This window comes from Lycium barbarum, chromosome 7 (genome assembly GCF_019175385.1).
Source record: "Lycium barbarum isolate Lr01 chromosome 7, ASM1917538v2, whole genome shotgun sequence".
In the NCBI taxonomy this organism is placed as follows: Eukaryota; Viridiplantae; Streptophyta; class Magnoliopsida; order Solanales; family Solanaceae; genus Lycium; species Lycium barbarum.
In genome coordinates, this window is record NC_083343.1 from 64606190 (window position 1) to 64625084 (window position 18895).

Genomic DNA, 18895 nt, shown 5'->3' on the forward strand with positions numbered 1-18895 from the left:
AGTCGATATATATCAGCTTCTATTTGTAGGAACTCTATGATGACTCATGTCTTGACTTCACTACATATGCATACTGTATATCATATATATTGTTATTGTTCCGCCTGATCAGCTGGATTATGATATTCTTAAGCCGGAAGCGGCTGCCCAAAGGAGCCATTATTATTAAGCCGGAAGCGGCTGCCCAAAGGGGCCATTATTATTAAGCCGGTAGCGGCTGCCCGAAGGGGCCATCATTATTATGCCGGAAGCGGCCATCCGAAGGGACTATTGTGTTATTAGCCGGAAGCGGCCGTCCGAAGGGACTATTGTATTATTAGCTGGAAGCGGCTACGAGTAGGATATTATATATTTATATTGTGTATGCTAGAATTTGTGTAAGGGACCATATGGCATGGTTCAAACTGCTGTTCCAGGTTACTCCGGGGTTGCTTTCTAAATTGCTTACTGTTACGCTTTTCCTTATTTTATGTTTCAGTACTGCCTTACATATTCAACACATATTCCGTACTTACCCCCTTTCTTCGGGGGGGGGGGGGGGGGGGGGGCTGCGTTTCATGCCCGCAGGTTCGGGGATGCGGTCAAACAATCCAGCCACCTAGGAGGAGTCAGTGTTGAGAGTCAGACAGCTCCACTTGCTTCGGAGACTGTTCCTGTTATGGTATGATTTTTGTGTGTATACATTATGGGCACGACGGGGCCCTGTCCCGTCACTTATGCATGGTCATACTCTTCTAGTAGTCTGCGGATAGCGTGGGTGCCATGGATACTGTTTGGCCTTGCCGGCCACTGTTTTGTGGTACAGAAGCATCAGCAGCTTCGTTGGCTTGCATTGTGATGTGTAACAGTTTTCAAACTTAGTTTAATAAACCCTATTGAATGCTATGTTTGGGTACAGGTAACATAAGTTAGGTTATCAGGCAGGTTAAGCTCGGTCACTCGTCATGGCCCTAGGTTGGGTCGTGACAGTATACATACCCTTATTCACATTCATATCGTATCATATTTGTATCCATACTCGTGTCTATATCATATACATAGCATTTACATAGCATACCCGACCATGCAGGATCGGTGTATCATACATACTTGGCCAACCAAGGCTCAAGGTTACACATACCTGGCCCTACCAAGGCTCAGGGTTACCCGTATCATCTGCAGAGGTGTGCGCGCGTTACATAATCATATACATATTTACTTACATATCCTACCCAGCCTCATAAGCTCGGGGTTCCATAAAAACCATACATAGATGCATATACATAATAGCTCATAAGCATCTTTACTATTATCATTACTATCGTAGTCGTCATCGTTATCATCATCGCTATTACCAATATAGTCGTCATCAATGTCATTATTACTATTATCCTCGTTCATTACATCTATCTTATAGGCTTACTCATCATATGAGGAACTTAGTAAAATTGTAGCATATCAAGAATTGTGAGCTTACTAGCTCGGAAGATCAAATCATTTGAAAGATATCATAGTCTTATAGAAGATTTAGACGTTTGGCCAAAGAACCATGCCTTATGAAAGAAGGGTTAGCCTTACATACCTTTCTGTTGAACTATTTTACACTTGCACGTCCTCCTTCAACGCTCACTTTTCTACCTTCATTGAAGTCATACTATCATTAGAATCGGTAGCTAGCATACATGACTAAAACTAGAGAAAATCGGACAGCATCTCCTTTATTATACAACACTCCTCCATAGGGTATATCAACTCCCAAACATCAATAATACATTCACAATACCATAACAATAGTCATTATTCATCCACATTATCCACATTTCTCAATTTACTTTCAATTACCCATATCCATGGTCATAATACACACGACTACGTTCATTCACATACATTGCCTATCCCATGTTCTCAACATCATTTATAACATATTTAAATCACGAAACATCAATAATTATGACTAATTCAAACTATTTCTCAAATTGGAATTATTCCACATTCATGACCCATTTTTCTATACCCTTCTGCAATCCAAGTATTTCAACTCTTAAATACCTCAAACAACATATAAGTACCATTAATCTTACCTTAAATGTTGTAGGAACAAGCCTTGGTTGATAATACTCCACTTGAGCAAAACCCTAGTTTATCTCCAATGAGATTTCTTGACTTGAATGATCTTTAATGGGTTTTCTCATACATGATTTGCTTGGTTTATGTTGTTGATCACTAAAAATCCTTCAATTCTTGTGGAATAAATGTAGAGAGATGTTTTAGAGAAAAGGGGTGTCATGTGGAAGTGAAATGAAATAAGACTTGGTCCCTTATTCAATGACTTAAAATCTGATTTGAAATGAACAGTAGTTGAAAGTGCAACAGTGGTCGTAAACTCAGTTTACGACCCGTATTCCAGTTTACGGTCCATATTCTGTGGGCGTATTAAAGGATGACAGAAACAGAAAGTCAGGCTGAAGACATGGTGGTTTACGAGCTCAGTTTACGGTCCGTATTTCAAGTCGTCTTTAACCATTCGAGCACTTGACAGAAAGTTGAAGTTTTGGGACTTGAAATACGATATGGCAGTTTACGGCCCGTAAACTACTCTACGGTACATATTTCATTTTACGATCGACTGGGCCGAAGTGCAAATCTGTAGCTTTCACGTGTTCAGAACCTATAATTAGTCATTATGGAGCATAACCTATCTCTTATTGCAATTGCCTTTGGAATCTTACTTAGGGTCGTCAAACGTCGTTCCCTTCTTATTAAAGCATCGTATACGCTATGCCCTTTGTTAGCCTATCTATTGTACGTTCACGGGGAAATTTTCAAGGTGTAACACATATAGCTCAAAGTATCCTCAAATTCCTACTTGAACTCCATTTTCGTTTTTCTTCCTTCACCCAGATGGTATAACATTCAAACAACCTCAACCATATGTAGAATATGTAAAAACTTACCTTAATCTCACGAGAACAAGTCTTGAATGAATCAATTTACTCCACCAAAGTGAAAAACCCTAACATCAAAACCTACGGAAAAACATGAACTCCACAAGCCGTAGCAACTTCTTTGCACTTGAACCTCTTAATTCTTTTAGATTTTCTTGGGTTTTGGCCTGGATTAGCTTATGGAGTTGGAGAGAGGATTTTGGAGAGTTCTAGAGAGCTTTTGGATCTGATTTTGGGGAAATAATGAACTCAAATGAGGAAAAATGAAATATATAAAGCGTCACTTAAAAAACCAACGACAATCCTGCGACCACATTGACGGACCGTCAAAATTCCTACGGTCCATCAAAGTGCACCGTAAAAATGGCCACCCAACATTGCTCACTGTGAACCTTATACGGTGGTGCTTCGCCATTTGACGGGCCTTTAAATATTATTCGGTCCGTCAAAGTGCCCTCTTCTGAAAAGTTGCTCCTTTCGATTCGTTTGACTCCCAATCCTTATGGAACCTTCTTGGCACTTGAATAACACTTCATTAACCATACCATAGGCCCGATAGAAGCCCCTCAAGATATTTCTAAATAAACATTAGCTCAATTATAGCGAAAACCTTTCCAACCACGACTTACATTTCACTTCTTTCAACAAACTAAAATTCACATACTCATACAACTTTGAAATCTTATGGTATGCACTTTAAGCTATCTAATACTTCCCTTAATCTTGTAAGGATTTCATAATCACCTTAAGCTCACATTAGCCTATACACAAGGCAACAAATCCGAAAATTTTGAGGTGTAATAGCCTAAAAGGGAGAAAACATTCAAGTTAGTAAACAATAACGTTGACCCTAAGGGTAAGACGTGGATGTGACAATTAAAGAAGGACAGAACCAGAAAGAGCAAAAATAAAGGTAAGTTTGTATATGACGACAAATTGCTACCTCTAGAATAACTACGACGGAATATGATAACATGGATGGTAATATAGAGGAGGAATCCAATCGACGATAGCTAGAACTTCTTATACAAGGAATCCAGAACGTAATGGAACTAGGGTTGAGTTATAAGAGAAATGGGATAAGATATGCCTAAATGAGAAATTGATGGCTATTAATGGTAAAATCAAGGGCGAAGACAAGTGATTTCATATAAGATGGCTTGGTTAAATTAAAGTGAATTAGGATAGCTAATGTATGTTTATTCGTAAATCCGCAAGCGATTAATAAAGCAAGCAACAAAAATTGTAAGATAAGACCTTGGATGAGATAGGACTACGTGTTGCACAATAGTCTAAAGCATGAAGATCCAATTAAGCAGATGTTTAACTACAAGGTGTAATTGGATGGAAGCGATAACATCCATGGTATAGAATACGTCGTGAAATGCAGGAAACAAGGACATAGTGACCTAGAATATAATGGAGTTTCTTCTATAGCCAAGAAGGCAAGGATATTGCCAGGAAGATTTCATCTAATCTAAAGAAGTGTTCGATAAAGGGATTGAAGTTATTAGAAGAGTAATAGACATCAGGACCGAAGACGTGTTTCTAGTATGATGGGGTAGGTGAGATAAGGATAGGACTGAGGTCTATTGTCTACTTTATTTCGGAGCATCAAAGGTATATCATGATGACATTTACTTTGACAAGATCACGTGGAGAGAAGGGTTATAAAGCATCTAAATCATGGCGATTAAGGCAGAATATGATGATCACGATATAGAGGCAGGGATCGATGGCTATGAATACGGCAAGTCTGATTCAACTTAGAAGATTATAAATATCCCAAAAAGAACCAGCTACATCGTTGGATAACTTACCAACGGTTATACGAACTAATGAGATTTAGAAGTCAGTTCAGATATATAATGTTCTGTATTACTACGACTACTAAAATTTCTCAGTTGCGGAATCCTTTGTAAACCTTACTCTCAAGAAATCTTTGATGTAACAAATTACTTATATCACAGCTTGTTTGAGAGGAGGATAAGTGAAATGTGCATGCTAGATGATCATCATAAATCCCAGACCTCACGAGGACATGAGAAGAATCCCGTCTATCAAGTTAGAACCATTGTGTTATCTTGTCATGACCCAACCCGTCGTGACAGCACCCACACTAACCCCCCTGGTGGGCGAACCATCCCTTTAACCAATTATTCATTCATTTGTAAAATTATAAATCTATAACAAGAAATAAAATCATAAAGCTGTCTAGTCATTCCATAATAAAATAAAAGTGCAGAATCCTAATTGTTACAACCCCAAAGATCTGAAAGTCATCCTATAAGGACTCTAAAACATAGAGCTATCTAAAGAATAAATAACTGTCTGAAATAGCATAAGTGTCTAGAAATGAAATAGACATCAATAAGGAAAGATCTTCAAGCGGCATGGTATGGATAGGAGCTCACCCTCTGATCTGAGCAGGAAATGGTCTCAGGCTGAAGGAGTGGTCTGGACGAAGTCTCTAGTACACAATCTGCACTCAAAAAAGGTGCAACAAAGTAGTTTCAGTACAAACACTATGTACCGGTAGGCATCATAGGCCGACTAAGATTAGTACCATGCATACGCTCATAAAATCAACAGAATAGGCAGATAGGCACAACATCACAACAATCAAATAGTATCAACAACAAATCATCTGCCAATCACGAAAATAATGTAAGACCCAATGCAATAAAAGGCTACCAATGATAGTATCTCAACCATACACACATGCCAAAGGCAATTTTCGTGCAATAGTCATGACTTATAGGGGACCCATAGAGTCCATGTATCACTCGCTTCGGAACTGACCTCAGATCACGAGCCCATAACTAGGCCACATCCTCACCCCCTGTCAAATATGCCTTTATATATATTTCTATATTAGATCACAAGATGAATCTCAATGTATTTCTAGTTCAACACCCAATATGAAAAATGATCAATCAATATTATCCATGTCAAGGAAAACAAGGCACTATACCAAAAGTCATAGCAAGACTCAGATAAATCAAATCAGCAACAACATAAATGCATAAGTCATCTTAATCAACAGAAGAGTATATATCAAATCCTTCCTTCCTATATCACAGCACATACACCTCAGGTTTCAATTCATAAATTAACGGCGACAAGCCCACATAATTAGAAAATATACCAACCTAAGTAATATCCAACCTAATTCAATGGAGGCAACCCAGCTGCTCTACACTCGACATAAGCCCTCCACCATAACTTGGCATCACCCACTAGGTGGAAGGTCATAAACTCAACACCATTCTTATTAGCCGCTCCCAACTTATGGAGCCTCTCGTGACAATCATAATGAACTCATAAGCATCCTCAGTCTAAGTGCTATAAAAAACTTGAGGCTTTATCTTAGTAAACCTCCAAAACAAACCATGCTCCTTGCCGGTCCTCACCGGCCCTGCCACTGGTCTAGGAAATACCTCAGTTCTTGAAGCCTTATCTAAACGTGGAACCACAGCTGCAGCATGCTGTGCCCCTGGAGCACGGACTTTGTCTCGAGCCGGATCACCTAATCTCATACCCTGGCCAGCGGGAACGGCAGGTAACACACCTGCCTCAGTAAAACCTTTCAACAGGTTCAACACTCGACTCATAACATCTGTCAACACTGGAGCAGCCACAATGTATGGCTGAGCTGGTGCTGCTGCAAGCTCTGCCGCCTCATCTGGAACTACCTAAAGCGCGGCGGATCTAGTGCAAGACTGACCAGCTGCAGGAGGTCCGCCACTGGCTGGTGCTACCCCTGGCCTCTACCTCGACCACTACCTCTAACCTAATCTCTGCCACGAGCTACGGCCCCAGTGGCTAGCTCGGGTACCTCATCTACTACTACCCTCCCACGAGTCCTCACCATCTGTGAGAGAATAGAATGAAATGTCAGATACCAATTCGAATCATCTAGATACCAATTGAAATCAAGTAGCATGAAAGAAAGAAAGAGCTTGAATTTTCCTAGTATCCCATAGCCTCTCTAAGATAGGTAAAGACTTCTCCGTACCAATCCACAAGACTCTACTAAACATTTCCCTGTACAAAAAGGTCGACGAAGCTAGGCTCTGATACCATCTTTGTCACGACCCAACTCGTCGTGATGGTATTACACCAACCCCTCTGGTAGACGAACCATCCCCTTAACCAATTATTCATTAATTTGTACAATTATAAATCTATAACAAGAAATAAAATCATAAAACTGTCTAGTCATGCCATAATAAAATAAAAGTACAGGATCCTAACTGTTACAACCCTAAGTATCTGAAAGTCATCGTATAAGGACTCTAAAATATAGAGTTGTCTAAAGAATAAATAACTGTCTGAAATAGCATAAGTATCTGGAAATAAAATAGACATCAGTAAGGATAGATCTTCAGGCGGCATGGCATGGATAGGAGCGCACCCTCTGATTTGAACGGGAAATGGCCTCTGGGTAAAGGTGAGGTCTGGACAAAGTCTCTAGTACACAATCTGCACTAAAAAAGGTGCAACAAGGTAGTATCAGTACAAACACTATGTACCAGTAGATATCATAGGCCAACTAAGATTAGTATCATGCATATATTCATTAAATGAACAGAATAGGCAGATAGGCACAACAATCAAATAGTATCAATAACAAATCATCTGCCAATCATGAAATTAAGGTAAGACCCAATGCAATGAAATGCAACAAATGATAGTAGCTCAACCCTACATTCATGCTAAAGACAATTTTTGCACAATAGTTATGACCTGTAGGGAACCCATTGTGTCCATATACCACTCGCTCCCGAACTGACCTCGGATCACGGGCCCATAACTAGGCCACATCCTCACCCCCTGTCAAATGTGCCTTTATATATGTTTCTGTATCTGATCATAAGATGAATCTGAACTTATTTCCAGTTCAACACCCAATATGAAACATGACCAATCAATATTATCCATGTCAAGGAATATAAGGCAGCATACCATAAGTCGTAATAAGACCCAAATAAATTAAATCAACAACAACATAAATGCATAAGTCATCTCAATCAGCAGAAGAGTATATATCAACTCCTTCCTACCCATATCACAGCAAATACACCTAGGTTTCAACTCATAAAGTAATGGCGAAGAGCCCACATAATTAGAAATCATACCAACCTAAGTAATATCCAGCGAGATGTCATGTCCAAAGACCTAATCATGATTTCTCCCGTAAATTCTACTACATATACAGTCAACTAATCAAAGTCTAACTCAAGTAAACCATAACCTACCTGAGGTGTAGAACTGGAACAAATTCAAGCTACTCTGCTGGAGCCTTTCCCTCTCGTAACGCCTCAAAATGCTTAAAGTCTAGCAATATAACATTATGTAAACAACAAACCATCTAATTAAACAAGAATCAACGTTTGGGAAAAATAATGCCCAAAATACCCCTAACTACCTGAAAGGGCGAAACCATAATTTTAGGGTGAATTTTTCCTACCCTCAATCCCAACAATCATAATCCTCCAATTTATAGGTTTCTAATCGCATTGGACATATCAAATCATATTTTTAGGCAAAAGCCTCCAATTTGGGGCTAAATCCCTATTCTCAACGTAAACTCTCAATTAGTTAATCAATTCCATCATAGAAAGTGACCACCTACCCTTCTAGATGAGATGAACCGTAAAAAATCATCATTCCACCATTAAAAAGAAGTTTTACTGATTCTAAGGTTCTAAGATTTTCTTATGCCATTAGGGAACCTAGAACTAGAATAAGTAGTAGCTGGAGGAATCGAAAGGAAATAAGAGATACTTGGGACATTCCTTCAAGGATGCTTTCACCAACAGAATTACTCTTACATTGAAATATAAAATGGGTGTTTTGATTCCCGACATTCGCTGAAGTTGCCATTACTTCTGCCCCAGCGATCCCACTATAGCGATCAGAGAGTCCGCTACGGCGAACCTCATTAAATGGCCCAGCTCGCCATACCAGTCTAGACCGCACTGTAGCGATCTTTTTATTGCGGCCCACTACCCGCTCGGGCAAAAATCACCTAAACGCAACTCTCCGCGGTGGTGACCAAAGTTTCCGTTATGGCGGACCCGCTATAGTGGACCCACATCCGCTGCAGGGTCTTGTCCCATCCATATGTCTGGTACTCTAGTAGAGGTTCGTAGATACGCAGTGTGGGTTATATGGTCTCACGAGATTACTACCGTATATATTATATATATATATATATATATATATATATATATATATATATATATATATATATTATTTTGATGGCCGAAAGGTTTATGTATATAAAAGTGTTTATGTTTCAAATGAAAGATGATTATCTTTTGATTTAAATATGAATTTGATAAAATAAGGCATAATGAGCATGATGAGTAACAGAACGAGTGGTGCTCGGTCGTTAGCCCCGGGTACCCGTCACGGCCCCTTGGCGGGTCGTGACAAAAGGGGTATCAGAGCAGTTCAGTCCTAGAAAGTGTCTACAGGACGTGCCTAGTAGCGTCTTGTTTATTGTGTGTTGCGCGCCACGCTAATAAACAAGTGGCTACAGGGCATATAGGAAAAATGACCATCTTTCATCTTAACAGATCGTGCGATAGAGCTGTATTATAAGATTATCCCCTCCTTAATTGTGTGTTATAATTTTACCAAAGCTGATGAAAGAAAAAGCTACGGGAGCCCAGAAGGGCAAGATAGTGGTGGAAGAAGGGCTTGAACAAGAGTTGTCTATAGATGTGGAGGAGGGCGAACCCCATCATAAGGCCCCACCTAAATTTTCCCATACTTCACCCACTATTGAGGATCAGATGGGAGTGTTACATCCGACATTTTCGCTTATTCGAAAATTCAAGATAAATTGACTTGTAATGAATAAGGCCACAATTGGACATTTCTTGGTGTGAATGTGTCGGTTATAAATACGTTGGTGTGGAATTACGGAAGGAGGCCAAGGGCAAAATTGGAATTTTGGAAACTTGCCCCATGAATTACAATATGTAGCCACCAATTTGGGCTCAACAAGAATTAATAAAATAAGGCCCAAAGGGGAGAGGCCCAACCGGCCAAGGGAAGGGCCCAAAGCCCATGGAATTATTAATTTTCTCATGTGACAAATCCATATAATGGATAAGTATAAAGAAGCTTCAAGAAAAAGGAAATCAAGAACAAAAGAAAAAAAAAAAGAGGAACAAGGGAGAGTTCGGGTTTGAGGAGAAAAGAAAAGAGAAAAGAAAGAAAAAAATTTGGGAGCCAATCTTTGATTTAAAAATCCAAGTCTTGTGAGATTAGTACTAAGCTCAAGGTCCTCTACAAGTTAATATAAGTATTGTGGCAAGAAAACAATTTTAATCTCCAAGTGAAGAACTTGAAGAAAGGTAAGGATTTCATGCTTTTGCTATGTTATGAATGGTATATGTATGTTGTAGTATGTGTGAATGAGTGAAAAACATGGAAATTTTGTGAGTTGAAAATCATGCATGTTGGCCGAATTTATGCATGAATTGCATAGTTATGGTGACTTGAATTCATGTTGAAATCTAGTTGTGATTATGGTAGGACTTGTATTAGAAATGAAAGTTGAATGAATTAGGGAAAGTTGGAAAAAAATAGTATGTGGCCGTGAGATGCAAGGAGTGAAATGGAAGTGAATTAAATTTTGTTAGTGTGTTAATTGAGAAATGAATGAAGGAGTAATGGTTTTTGTTGTTATGGAAGAATGGTTATTAAGTTGTTGAAGGAAATTATTTAACTTTGTTATGGTTTATGTAAAAATGGAAATGAAAGTATCAAGAGGTAAATTATGATTATTGTTGATGAATTTGGAAGATGGAAATGTATAATTAACTTGTATGTAGAAAGTTAGGAAAACATTGGACAAGTATTGGCTTAATGGAAAGTTGGTATGTTTTGCATATCTTGTGTATATTGTGTGGAAATGGTATGATATGCCTCCGACGTATGTTGTAATGATTTTGATGGATGATGAATATGAGAATAATAAGTTTGGGTTGGAAATGTAAGGTTGAAACGCAAAATGTTTCGTTATGTCGAAAGGATGGCTAGTGATGCCATATCGTATGTTTAATGCATATTGTTGTTATTGATGCTATTTATGGGTTGTTGTGATGATGAATTGAGCCGAGCTAAGTCTCGGGGATGTCTTATATACAGAGGAAATGCTGCCGAAATTTCGGTAGGCAAGTCTGTGTTAAGTTGAATTATTGAAAAGTTTGAAACTAACAAATGGTAAACTTGACCATTTCTAGATTTTGGACGAAATTGAAGTCGACGCCAAGCGAGCGTAAGGCGCTATCGAGGTATGTGAAGCATTTCCCTTTGTTCCTAGGCATGTTCTGGATGGGATAGGCTCGACCGCGAGCCTTAAGTACGACTCCGTTCCCCGGAATTCGAGACGGAAAACCGCTCCAATTCCTTCAATTCAATTGAAGCTATTTTTTACAAATTGCCTTTAAAGTGAGTTTTTTTGTACAAAACTTCCCTAAACGGAGTCGAGACACTTCCAAGCGATTATGGATGACCTCATAAGGTCTATTAGCGATAATTTACATATGTTGCCTCGAGTTGGTCCGAGGCGGGCCCGCAAGGCCCGATATCTTCTGTAATACTTTAAATACTTTCGTTTTGTCCGATTTTCTCAGAAACCATCTGAACTATTATTTTGATTATGATACAACTATTTTTATGAAATTCTTACAAAATGATTTCTGAACATCTGAGAATCTGATTCTGATAATAATCTGTCGTGCCTTCCCAAGTAGGATATAGGCGCGTACTATGCATACAATCCGGATACTCTGATTTTGACTCGCCGTTTGGCACCCTTCAGTTTGATTGAGTCTGTATGTTGAGTCTGTATGTAAGTAGTTTCTCATTTATCGGTTCGTGTCTGTCTCAATGCATTCCTTCACTGCGTCCCGGACCAGGTTCTGTTATCGTGCATATTTCTCTACATTGTTCACCGCGTCCCTCGGCGTGCGGGCCGGGATCTGTATATTTGTATGATATTATGATCTGTGTATGGGGATGGCGGCCAGGATGGCATATGATCTGATCTGATTCTGTCTGTCCACCGCGTCCCGTACTAAGAGGGCCGGGTTTTGTTACCGAGACCCCAGACAGGGCCGGGATCTGTATGAATGTATGCGTGTGCCATCTGTATTTATTTAAGCACATGCCTCTGTATGATTCTGTATGACTCTGTACTACTCTGCATGCATAATTCTGTCCGACATACTTCTGTCTGTCCGTCTAAATTACGACTATGTCTGTATGTCCGTATGGATTCTGATTCTGTATGTCCGTAGGGATTCTGATTCTGTATGTCCATATGGATTTTTATTCGGTACGCCCGTATGGACTCCGATTCTGTACGTCTGTATGGATACTGATTCTGCTCGTTTGTCCGTATTATGATTCCGTCTGTCTGTCCGAACCATGATTCTGTTTATCTGTATGAACCACGACTCTGTATGTCTGTCTGGATCATGACTCTGTCCGTCCGTCTAATTTATGGGTCTGTCCGTTATATTGCTGTGACTCCGGTTCGGACTATGTTTATATCTACTATGTTTCTGCTTTACATACTCGGTACATTTTTCTTTCTGACCCCCACTCTTCGGGGGCTACGCTACATGCCCGCAGGTACAGACGCACCAGGTGATACGCTGCCAGCGTAGGTTTCTGACTCTGCTGTTTGAAGAGCTCCTTCGATCCGAAGCATATACTTTTGGTATATATCTTCTGTTCTTCCGTATGTTCTGTATGTATGGAAATTCTGGGTACGGCGGGGCCCTGTCCCGTCATATGATTTTGTATGTCTGTAGAGGCCTGTAGATAGATGTGTGGGTTACGGGTTTCGTCTGTATGTTAGCCTTATCGGCTTATCTGTAAATGTCTGCATGTTCAGGTATATATATATGTTTGCGCGCGTGCCATATCTGTATCGGCCTACTTCTGTAATATCCGTTTGGAAAAAAAATTAAAAAAAAAAAATCTGTACGATACGAAATTCGGTCAGGTAGGTTTGTACGGGTCCCCAGCTAGGGTGCCAGTCGCGGCCCACGGGGTTGGGTCGTGACAAAAGTGGTATCAGAGCGGTTAGTCCTCAGTATGTCTACAGGCCGTGTCTAGTAGAGTCTTGTTTATCGATGTGTTGTGCACCACATCTATAAACAGGAAGCTACAGGGCATTTAGGATGTTACCCTTCTTTGAATTCTTAGATCGTGCGATAGAACTGTATTAGTAGGATGATCCTCTCCTAACGATCTGCTATGATTCAGTGATGCCTCCGAAGAAGGCAATAGCTGCCCAGAAGGGCAAGGCGAGGATAGAGGCAGGAGAGACCAGCCGGGCCCCGAGGGTTACCAGGGCAAGTGTGCAGCCTGCACTTGAGGATGTGCCCCCGTCGTCTGGATTTGTTACACCCCCCTTGCTGGAGGATATCAGAGCAGCAGAAGCTGCTAATCGGGAGACGGCTCCACCGCAAGCTCCTGAGGTTCCAGTGCCCGAGCCTCCAGCTCCACAGGCAGGGGCGGAGGGTAGGGCCATGCGAGATGCGGTTCAGTTATTGACCACATTGATGGCGGAGCAGGTTCGCAGGCATGGATTTGGGGGTGGTCGTGTGGACAGGTATGAGAGCTCCAGGGCTCGTGAGTTTTTGACATGTAATCCTCCAGAATTCTCCGGGACAAAACCTGAGAAGGACCCCCAGGAGTTCATTAGAAATATGGAGAGTACAATACGATTGATTAAGGCTTCGCCGATTGAGTCTATGGAGTTGGCTTCGTATCGATTATATGAGGTGGCGGTAAATTGGTATGAGTCTTGGCAGCTCTCCAGGGGTGACGATGCTCCCCCAGCGGTATGGGTCGAGTTTACTAAGGCCTTTCTTGATCATTTTCTACCACCAGAGCTACGGAGAGCTAGGGTTGATCGGTTCTTGAACCTGAGACAGAATGGTAGAAGTGTTCGCAGGTACAGCCTAGAGTTCGACTCACTGGCTAGGTATGCGCCCGCCATAGTAGCCGAGATGGCCGATAGGGTGCACATGTATGTGATGGGACTAGACCCTTATCTGATTGACGGTTGCTTGGCCATGGCTTCTCAGCCAGGGATGCATGTAGCCCGGGTACAGGCATACGCCCAGGGCATGGAGGACCGACGTAGGGAGCGTCGGCCTGATAGGGGTTACGACAGGGGCCGGCCTAAGAGAGCCAGATCGGCTGGATATTCAGGGGGATTTCAGGGTGAGCCTTCCCAGCGGCAGGGTAACAGGTATTCGTCCCAGCCAACCTACAGTACACCCCCATAGTTCACGGGACAGAGCTCTAGAGTCCCAGGCCCACAGGTGAGCAGAGGTCCCGGTCAGTCGAGGCCACCCATACCCCCATGTTCTGACTGTGGGAGACCCCACTCGGGGGAGTGTTATCGCGCTACGGGCGCTTGTTATTTTTGTGGGAGCCCAGACCATCGAGTCAGAGAGTGCCCGCTTAAGGACAGTTCAGGTTCAGCCCGGCCTGCTGGGTCCGTTGCAGGCTCATCTTCTCCTTCGGCGGCCATGCGCCCTACGGGGCGAGGAGCACCGACACCAGCACCAGCGCCAGCGGGTCGTGGCAGAGGACGTGGTGCAGCTTCTGGTTACAGCGGTCCTTCGAACCGCGTGTTTGCTTTAATCGGCCGGCAGGACCCAGGAGCCTCTGCGAGCGCACGCCCAGGTACGCCAGCGATTCTTTTGAGAGATGTATGTATGGATAAGTCTGTATTTTGTTGCATTACGTGATCTTATACTTCTGGGTATTAGAAATAGTAAGGTAAATGTTAACTTGGTAGGTACCAAGATTCAGAAAGGCAACATGGTAATTGTATGACTTAGCCGGGGGTGGGACCCGCTACAAAAATTTTCCGAAAATTTGCTAAGACCCCGTTTGCTCTAAAATTACGCGACAAAGGTCGTGCTGGGCGATCGACGAAATTATATTAGCCCTAACGCTTCGAAATGCATGAAAGTTTTGGAGTTAAGCGTGCTCAAGCCAGAGCAATTCTGGGATGGGTGACCCCCTGGGAAGTAATGCAAAGTTTTGCACAAGTGTAGTTATGATGGATATAAATGAAAAGTTTGGGGTAATCTAAAGGAAAAGAAAATGTGTGGAGTAATTAGTGCCTTTACAAAAGCCACACAGACCGACGCAGAATTAAATGGGCAAAAAGAAAAGGGTACAACCCCGCTCGGGAAATTGAGCGAATTCGAATAACAGTCAGAGACGTTCGCCAGTAAGATAGTAGTAAATATATGTGTATGTGTATGTGCGTATGTATGATTTTCGTCTGGTACCCATATGGATTGAAAGCCGAGTCCCGGCAACTAACATCGTGATCGGCGAAAGGTTTTACTAAACCGAATACATGAAACGAAGCGGGGGTGAGGGCACAGATGCTGTCAAGGACTAGAAAAACCCCTATCCCATTATAACTCAGTCTGGTATGACGATGTCTGAAAAGAAAAATGAGTATGGATGGTAGGAAAGACGATAGATAAGAAATAAGAATAAGCGGAATCTTTGAAAGAGTCGATAAGCGACACGCGAGACGATTTGTATGATAACTTGGCTAACCAGGTTACCAATAAGCGAATTTTCCATAAATCACTGGAGCCTTACTAAGAGTGATCTGATTCGGCTTCAGAATCTATCTGTTATACTTCTGCACTTCCGATTCTGCTATGGCTCTGTCTATTACGCCTCTATGCTTCTGAACTCGATTATGTTCCCACCTGATAAATCTTTGTACATCTGATTCTGAATATGTTTCTGGTCGACATACTTCTGAATGCGTTTCTGTCTGACATATCTCTGTACAATTAACTCTGATTACGAATCTGTCTGACACACCTCTGTATGTCTGACTTCGGATATGAATCCGTCTTATATGCCTCTGTACATCTGATTTCGATCGCACGCCTGTCTGATACATCTCCGTATGTCTGATCTTGATTACGACTCTATCTAATACATTTCTGTCTGTCTGACTTTGATCATGATTCCGTATGATACATTTTTGTACGTCTGACTCCGATCTCAAATCTGTCTGACATACCTCCGTACCCTTGACTTTGACTACGAATCTGTCCGCCATGGTTTAGTACGTCTACCTCCGATTACGAATCCGTCCGATATGCTTCTACGCGTTCGGTTCTAGTTCTGAATTTGTTGGTATGAAGTGTCTAGTACGAAGTGGGATTACGAAAACGTGGTAGGGATCTCAGGAGTGTAACAAGAAATGATATGGACTATAATGTCTGGAAAGCGTTTGTCTGTTACAAGAATATAGCTTATGGTTTGATGATTATGTGGGGTATGAGAAAATATATTATGAAGGCATTTGAATCAATAATGTGAAAAATTACCCCATAATGTTGGTAAAGAAGCCATGCCGGAGAGTCAGTAAAGGACGACTATAAAGAGAACCCTCCCGAAGTAGTATGACGCCCCATAAGGTCAATTTAACATTCGAGGACGAACGTTTTTAAAGGGGGGGAGGATGTTACATCCGACATTTTCGCTTATTCGAAAATTCAAGATAAATTGACTTGTAATGAATAAGGCCACAATTGGACATTTCTTGGTGTGAATGTGTCGGTTATAAATACGTTGGTGTGGAATTACGGAAGGAGGCCAAGGGCAAAATTGAAATTTTGGAAGCTTGCCCCATGAATTACAATATGTAGCCACCAATTTGGGCTCAACAAGAATTAATAAAATAAGGCCCAAAGGGGAGAGGCCCAACCGGCCAAGGGAAGGGCCCAAAGCCCATGGAATTATTAATTTTCTCATGTGACAAATCCATATAATGGATAAGTATAAAGAAGCTTCAAGAAAAAGGAAATCAAGAACAAAAGAAAAAAAAAAAGAGGAACAAGGGAGAGTTCGGGTTTGAGGAGAAAAGAAAAGAGAAAAGAAAGAAAAAAAATTTGGGAGCCAATCTTTGATTTAAAAATCCAAGTCTTGTGAGATTAGTACTAAGCTCAAGGTCCTCTACAAGTTAATATAAGTATTGTGGCAAGAAAACAATTTTAATCTCCAAGTGAAGAACTTGAAGAAAGGTAAGGATTTCATGCTTTTGCTATGTTATGAATGGTATATGTATGTTGTAGTATGTGTGAATGAGTGAAAAACATGGAAATTTTGTGAGTTGAAAATCATGCATGTTGGCCGAATTTATGCATGAATTGCATAGTTATGGTGACTTGAATTCATGTTGAAATCTAGTTGTGATTATGGTAGGACTTGTATTAGAAATGAAAGTTGAATGAATTAGGGAAAGTTGGAAAAAAATAGTATGTGGCCGTGAGATGCAAGGAGTGAAATGGAAGTGAATTAAATTTTGTTAGTGTGTTAATTGAGAAATGAATGAAGGAGTAATGGTTTTTGTTGTTATGGAAGAATGGTTATTAAGTTGTTGAAGGAAATTATTTAACATTGTTATGGTTTATGTAAAAATGGAAATGAAAGTATCAAGAGGTAAATTATGATTATTGTTGATGAATTTGGAAGATGGAAATGTATAATTAACTTGTATGTAGAAAGTTAGGAAACAATTGGACAAGTAGTGGCTTAATGGAAAGTTCGTATGTTTTGCATATCTTGTGTATATTGTGTGGAAATGGTATGATATGCCTCCGACGTATGTTGTAATGATTTTGATGGATGATGAATATGAGAATAATAAGTTTGGGTTGGAAATGTAAGGTTGAAACGCAAAATGTTTCGTTATGTCGAAAGGATGGCTAGTGATGCCATATCGTATGTTTAATGCATATTGTTGTTATTGATGCTATTTCTGGGTTGTTGTGATGATGAATTGAGCCGAGCTAAGTCTCGGGGATGTCTTATATACAGAGGAAATGCTGCCTAAATTTCGGTAGGCAAGTCTGTGTCAAGTTGAATTATTGAAAAGTTTGAAACTAACAAATGGTAAACTTGACCATTTCTAGATTTTGGACGAAATTGAAGTCGACGCCAAGCGAGCGTAAGGCGCTATCGAGGTATGTGAAGCATTTCCCTTTGTTCCTAGGCATGTTCTGGATGTGATAGGCTCGGCCGCGAGCCTTAAGTACGACTCCGTTCCCCGGAATTCGAGACGGAAAACCGCTCCAATTCCTTCAATTCAATTGAAGCTATTTTCTTACAAATTGCCTTTAGAGTGATTTTTTTGTACAAAACTTCCCTAAACGGAGTCGGGACACTTCCAAACGATTATGGATGACCTCATAAGGTCTATTAGCGATAATTTACATATGTTGCCTCGAGTTGGTCCGAGGCGGGCCCGCAAGGCCCGATATCTTCTGTAATACTTTAAATACTTCCGTTTTGTCCGATTTTCTCAGAAACCATCTGAACTATTATTTTGATTATGATACAACTATTTTTATGAAATTCTTACAAAATGATTTCTGAACATCTGAGAATCTGATTCTGATAATAATCTGTCGTGCCTTCCCAAGTAGGATATAGGCGCGTACTATGCATACAATCCGGATACTCTGATTTTGACTCGCCGTTTGGCACCCTTCAGTTTGATTGAGTCTGTATGTTGAGTCTGTATGTAAGTAGTTTCTCATTTATCGGTTCGTGTCTGTCTCAATGCATTCCTTCACTGCGTCCCGGGCCAGGTTCTGTTATCGTGCATATTTCTCTGCATTGTTCACCGCGTCCCTTGGCGTGCGGGCCGGGATTTGTATGTCTGTATGATATTATGATCTGTGTATGGGGATGGCGGCCAGGATGGCATATGATCTGATCTGATTCTGTCTGTCCACCGAGTCCCGTACTAAGAGGGCCGGGTTCTGTTACCGCGCCCCCAGACAAGGCCGGGATCTGTATGAATGTATGCGTGTGCCATCTGTATTTATTTAAGCACATGCCTCTGTATGATTCTGTATGACTCTGCATGCATA